At 39.3% G+C, this 6,601-nt stretch overlaps 1 long non-coding RNA gene across 1 annotated transcript; it reads right to left on the reverse strand.

The window, feature by feature from the left end:
• Positions 1-345: 345 nt before the first annotated feature.
• LOC109205068 (uncharacterized) lies at positions 346-2,918 on the reverse strand. Its single transcript, XR_002064537.2, has 2 exons — positions 2,875-2,918; positions 346-2,647 (listed from the first exon to the last, which is right to left on the reverse strand). It is a non-coding gene; the product is annotated as an uncharacterized LOC109205068 (long non-coding RNA).
• Between the last annotated feature and the right edge of the window lie 3,683 nt (positions 2,919-6,601).

The following is a 6,601-nucleotide window of genomic DNA, read 5'->3' on the forward strand; positions in this document are numbered from 1 at the left end:
GACTGTTCAGTACAGATATGAAGCCCAACAATCATGTTTTACAGTCCTGTGGTCTCAGCCTCAGATACTTATTAAATCACACAAAGCTTGTGTAGAAACAAACAAACGAACAAAATGTGTTCTTCTTCATTTCTGTCAACCACATGTTTCCAGCTATCATGGTTGCTAGGCAACCTGGGCAGCACGACGGAGGCTAGACCGTCCCATTTCACAAGCCTCGCACTTCCGGCCTTAGCGGTCTTTGAGTACGCGGCCCTTGAGGACCGTTGAGGCTGCGTACTTTATGTCATGAACCGGCTGTGTGAAGGCAGATGAGGACCCAAATGCAAAACTCAGAGACAGAAGCTGAACTCAAAATCGCTGCTTTATTGCAGGTCTTACAAAGTAAGAGAACTGAACTGGGTAAACTAAACTGAGGACCGAGGAAACACAGAAAGGCACACAGGTTCGGGGAGGAGACATTGACGACGCGACACTGAACTGAGAGAGACATGCACATAAATACACAGAGGGTTAACGAGGGAAGCACACGGGGAACACAGCTGACACAGATAATCGTAACGAGACATGGCGGGAGAAACACGACACTGACGGGAGACTGTCAAAGTAAAACAGGAAGTACAGAGGTGCAGACAGGAGGAGAAAGAGAGAGAGAGAGAGAGAGAGAGAGAGAGAGAGAGAGAGAGAGGAGAGCACAGGCATAGCAGGCTGGGGAAACATGGAATAAAACACAAGGAGGGGAGACGAGGGTTCACAGATACAGAAGGGCACACAGAGGGTGACCAAATAAGGAACATCTTAACTGAACAACCTAGGAACCAATGCATAAATAAAGAACAAAATACAAAAATACACAACTACTAAGAATGCTGGGCCAACATGGCCCAGGATCATGACACTTTAAGGCTGCAGACCCTGAATTGGGATACAGCCCAGGTCACACTTGTAATGCATGACAATGACATTGTGGGCAGCACTTTGATATTCTGCTGTGAGTTTCTGAAACCAGAAAGAAAAAAGATTATAGACTTCAAGATCCACTTTGTGTTTTTAGCACTGTATGTGTATGAATCTGCAAATTCACTTAGCTGATTGAGAAGGTCTGGGGTGGCAACTTTTCCTAGATTTGACTGTTTTATGTGAAGAAATTGCTGTTTCAGTACATGGGAGTAATTTGGCAAACGTGAACTACGTGTGCTGAACAAACAGAAAGTTTTGTGCACCATTGATTAACAATGAACTTTTGCCAAAAGTCAGATTTCCAGTATGAATAGAGGGTGTGCTTTAGTGGTTATAAAGGTTGATTAACATTTAGATAAATTGCCTGTCCAAACCTCTCTGTTTTATATAACCATGACAAAGCTAAAAAAAAACCCCAAAACAAAACTGCATTACAACAACACTGACAGAAAATCGTGATATTTAATCACAAATAACACTTAAATAAATCATATTTTAGCTTAATGTCCATGAACATCTCATGTTCTGAAACAAAGCAGGTCTTACAACATCATATATCTCCGTGCTGTGCCCATAATAAGAGAGTACTGTATGAAAGCAGTGAAGTTCTATCGCTGGGATAAAACATTTAATTTCAACTTGCTGGATATAATGCCCACAATCATACGTTTGTATTTCCAATCTTAAAGTAAGATGAGTACATTTGTTTCAACACTGCCTGCACACATCCTGTTTCTACCATACACTAAAACCTAATATCCTGTCCCTTCACTTTAAATTGTATTACATGTGTTTGTGTCTGTGTTCAAGTTTTGTTGCCTCTGTTTCATTTATATAAGTGTGTTGCCTCACTAACATCGGAGGAATTATAAGAGGAAGACATGAACTCTGCACTAAAGCAGAGATGGCCATAGAAGTTAAACTTTCAGGGTAGAAACAAAAAAAGTTTTTAATACCTACATTTGAAACAAAAATCTACAAACTCTTGAAGTGTTTCTTTCTTTCAGATTGAAGTAATAAATGGAGCTTTTACATCTCTGTGACCAAATAAATTAAAGTTATTTCCAAATGGATGCCAAGTTGTGAGTTTTTTTTTTGAAGGACCTTGTTGTCCTAGAAGGCTTAGGCAGAGAGATCTGTAACTACAAATAAATTCCTGTGTCATGCTGTTTGGCATGGCGAACTCACTTGGAGAGTGCATTACAATTTTCCCTTTGCCCTTTCATTGTTAGCAACATTAGGTTGTAGTGTAGTCTGCGGTAGCATTTTGGCACATTAGCTCTGCAGGATAAAGTGCATGATTGAAAGTAAGCTGATTCACACTGCACTGATCCCTGCAGTTGAGCCTGAAACTCCACCTTACTGTGACAAAGGGGAAAGTACTGATACGACTGAGGAACGGATCTGACAAACAGTGGGGATAGTGGAATAAAAAAGAAAAACAAAATAAAGGCAAACAGGCTTTCATTAAAATCAAGACCACTAGAATAACAATCAAATTTAAAACAAGAACTAAAACTTGAGCCCAAAAACTTTACAAATAACCCTGGACCACGACATTTTGTCAGCATGGTTGGGTTTTGTGTTGATGCTTTAGTCAAATTCCTCACACTTGTGAACATAGTTGGCAGTAAAGATATAATCCATCTCAGCCTCCCTTTGCTCTCAAACAGCATCAGTTCTCCTCCTGCTCGGAGACATGCGATCAGTCTTGTTGTCATGTTTACAAAAACAGTTAGAGAGAACTATTACTTTATGACACAGTATCACACTATATGGTATCATCACACTGTTGCCATTACACAGTAAATCTGCATTTTTTACATATTAATAAATGTAGTAAGGACATAACATGGCCCTCTGTATTACTAGAGAGGGTGTCACTTGTCAAAGAGATTCAAGACACACACTCACGCTCAGGGCCGTGCAGAGACGTTTAAAGGGGCGGGTGCTCCAAGCTAAAAAGGGGCACATTGAACCAGGTTGAATAACAACAACAACACACATTCATCAAGAATCTAATATGGGATCGCATCATACTACATCACTGTTGTGAGGTGGCGACAAGGCAAAGCAAATGTAGCCGATGAATTACCTGATGGGTACAATGTTGCTGTTGAGGGGTTTCTGCTGCTCCTGCTGCTGATAGTGCTGGAGGGCAGGGCTGATCTGAGACTGTAGACATTCAAAAGTTCACAGGAGAGACGGGAGCTGATTAAACAAGTGTCATGAGATAATAACAAAATGCAAAGATTGTGCTTGGAACCATAAGGCAACAAAAAACTGTGAGAAATAATTTAGGCTCTGCCTGTGAATCACTCTTTGCTTCTCTTCTTCCTTCCATCCCATCATTTCATCTATCACTCTCCACTTACTGTCTATCTGAAAACAAAGCACAACTTGCTATTGCAATAAACTATGATTTAATTATCCACACCTAACAACTCTTGCACTTAACCTATAATAAAATGATGACAAAAAATAATGTTATAGCACCGTCTTTAGTAGCCTCACACAGCTCCTACTGTTTCCTCCTCATGTCCTTACCAGCCATGTCTGGACAATGTTATATCATGAGTAATATGTTTTTTTTAATCCATCTAAATAAAACACACACATGCACACACAGTGACATTTTAGACCTTCTTCAGAATACTGTATATACTATGGGCATCATGGTGCTGATCCAGAATCCTTACATTATTATTTATTACTAGAGCTACAATAATAAAGCAATGAGGAGGAGGAAGTAATAAATATGAAATAAGCAGTGTTGCCAACTTAGCGACTTTGTCGCTATATTTAGCGAGTTTTTTTTTTTCTTAAAAAAGTCGCTAAAAAAGACGTGAAAACGCGTATCGCTTTTACTCTCAACAAGCAGCGGGTGCTGTAACACAGTCAGTTCTTCTTTTACTCTTACTCTTATGCTGTTTTGTGGATCACAAGGTTTAAAACTACTTATAAACACACACAAACACGAAGTAACTCCACCAGAGTGCCTATTTCGGGTCACTTTTGCCGGTCCAAGCCCGGGTAAAGGAGCAGGGTTGGAATTGTGACATTAAAAAAAAACAATAATTGCTAAAAGAAATTTAATTTGTAGTTCTAAATAAACTCTAAATGCATTTAGAACGTTTTTTACTCACTTTATGTCTCTTCCACGATGTTATTTTTCTCTCCAACAACATAGGTTACAATTAGATTAGCATGACCAATTATGCAAATTAGGTGATGACGTCATTTAGCGACTTCTAGCGACTTTTAGGACAACCAATAGCGATTTTCCTTACTGAGGAGTTGGCAACACTGGAAATAATGTGTTTATGATGATTCCATTTGTTTCACTATCCACTCTGTGCAGGCAGAAAGTTTATTACATTTTAAACTGTAGAGATTCAATAATTTTACTGCTGTAAAATCCAAATTTTGTCTTATTTAAAATAAAAATCTAATATAATCTGCTTCTTAATGTATGTTCTTTAAAATACAGCGTGTTTTTTTAATATATTATAATTATAAGAATCCATAATTATGTGGACATGCATATTAGATCGTTTTTTAGTGAAATATAATCCCTCCAGAAAGGCAGGAAAAGCCCTGTAACTTACTTTAAAACTAAATACGGTGGACAGAGCTACAGACCCATGACAGCCTTACCCAGTCAGCCAGCAGCTATGACCAGCACTACATGTGCAGTTAATAAAAGGACAGGTAATGTTTGTCGCGCTGTTGCACACACAGCACGCTCGTTTGTTTCAGTTCGTCAGTTGCAACAAGACAGCTTACCAACGTGTACGTAATAAGCTAATACTCCTGTGTGCTTTAGACTACAGTGTGCGCTGTACACCTACTTACTGTTTTTGTCGCATCAGTCTGTGTCTCTGAGTTAATTTGTGTTTCTCCTACAGCTCCGGACCGCAAAAATGCGCGTGCTCTTTGTGAGCTCCTTCCCGGCTCGTAACCAGCGCGTTCTGCCATTAAGGATCATTGGTTAAATGTGATCATGTGACTGATGCAAGTCAGATCCTTTTATTTAGCAAAACTGTGATTAATAGTTAAATATTATTGTTGAGGGGCACAGACAGGACTCCACACGCACACACACATAAAAAAATAAATAAATACATTTTTTTTAAAGTTGCCTCAACAAAAGGGCACTTTGGGCACCCATCAGGAAAGGGGCAGGTGCTCAAGCCCCTCTTGCTCCCCCCTCTGCACGTGCCTGCTCACGCTGGTGACATCCTCAGAGTCCATTCTGAAAATAAAACATGACAAAGAGGAAGCACCTCATATTCTAGTGTTAAGCTTCACCAGAAGACTCAGACTAGACCAGACTCAGAAATTAACATCTCATCAGCAGTAAAAGTACACTTACAGTTAAAAAACTATCCATCAACTAAAATCTGTTACGATAAGAAAACTGTCATTAACTGGCTGTGACCATTTACACGGGAATTCCTGGGTGAATTAAAATGTACTCTGAATTGAATAAAAGGAAGCAAATAAATGGATGGAAATCAGATTGAGGGTCATGTAGCAAAGTTAAATCATGTCCATGTTCCATAGTGTTTCTGTGCTGGACTAAACTAACTAATAATTCTGTGCACCAATTATGATGGTGACCTTTTACACAGAGAGATTTACATTGTGAGTAAAACGCCGGTGGTTAAACTGGTTTATTTACACTATGATAAACTGACCGCCCCACACACCCAGCCTTCCTGTCTTATATAACAGTGACACTGCTGGAAAAAACCCCCAGCAACATCTGCTTGCACTCTGCTGAAACTGAGTTTTCACTTCAAAGCTAAGCTGGATTTTCCTAGGGTCCCAGGCACAGCCCGCCAGTCTGTATACCTATTAAACACCTATTATTTTAGTATTGTGTTGGATAAGTGTTTTGCATATTGAAGAAAAAAACACTTAGACTTTTCACCCAAATAAACCTATAGTGCACTAAATGTGAATTAATAATATATTTAAAATATGAAAAGTAGATATGGTCAAAAAAGCAGAGTACTTTGTTGAATACTTCAGTTGTGGAAATAGTAAATAGTAAATCATGACACTGATTTACTCTTACGTATCCTTTCGGCATCCCTTTGGTCACTGTTTAAGTGTAACTGATTATTTCCGAGCTTACAGCACACCTGCACACCTACTTTTATCATGCAATAAAAAAGGCAGTAAAAAATCAGTCATGCTGTGCTGTGTTGAATTATATCAACCTGAATAACCAGTCTTTGCAGGTATGCAATGCTAAGAGTAAGTAAACACATCTTGATGGGCTACAACAGCTGAAGACCACATCAGGCTCCTGCCGGCCAAGAACAGAAATATAGGATAAAAATATTAATAGCTGAAGCCTTGTCAGTTTATGAGTCCTTTGCGACTGTCGCTGCACGCTCGGAGCCATAAACACAAATTGCTTTGACACTAGTAACAGGCAATAATAAAGGTGTAAGGTTCACGTCGCACGGTTTACATCCTTTAGAATTAGCGTTTTACTTGCTCATCAGGTGCGTGTCATTCTAACAATGATGATGTAACGTGTCACAGAGAAAAAGTTATCTCAAACTGTTTTCATAAACCTGACAACAGGATTGGCTGAAAGCCTCCCTGCAGGGCGGAGAACTGTAGC

This window comes from Oreochromis niloticus, linkage group LG14, assembly GCF_001858045.2.
Source record: "Oreochromis niloticus isolate F11D_XX linkage group LG14, O_niloticus_UMD_NMBU, whole genome shotgun sequence".
In the NCBI taxonomy this organism is placed as follows: domain Eukaryota; kingdom Metazoa; phylum Chordata; class Actinopteri; order Cichliformes; family Cichlidae; genus Oreochromis; species Oreochromis niloticus.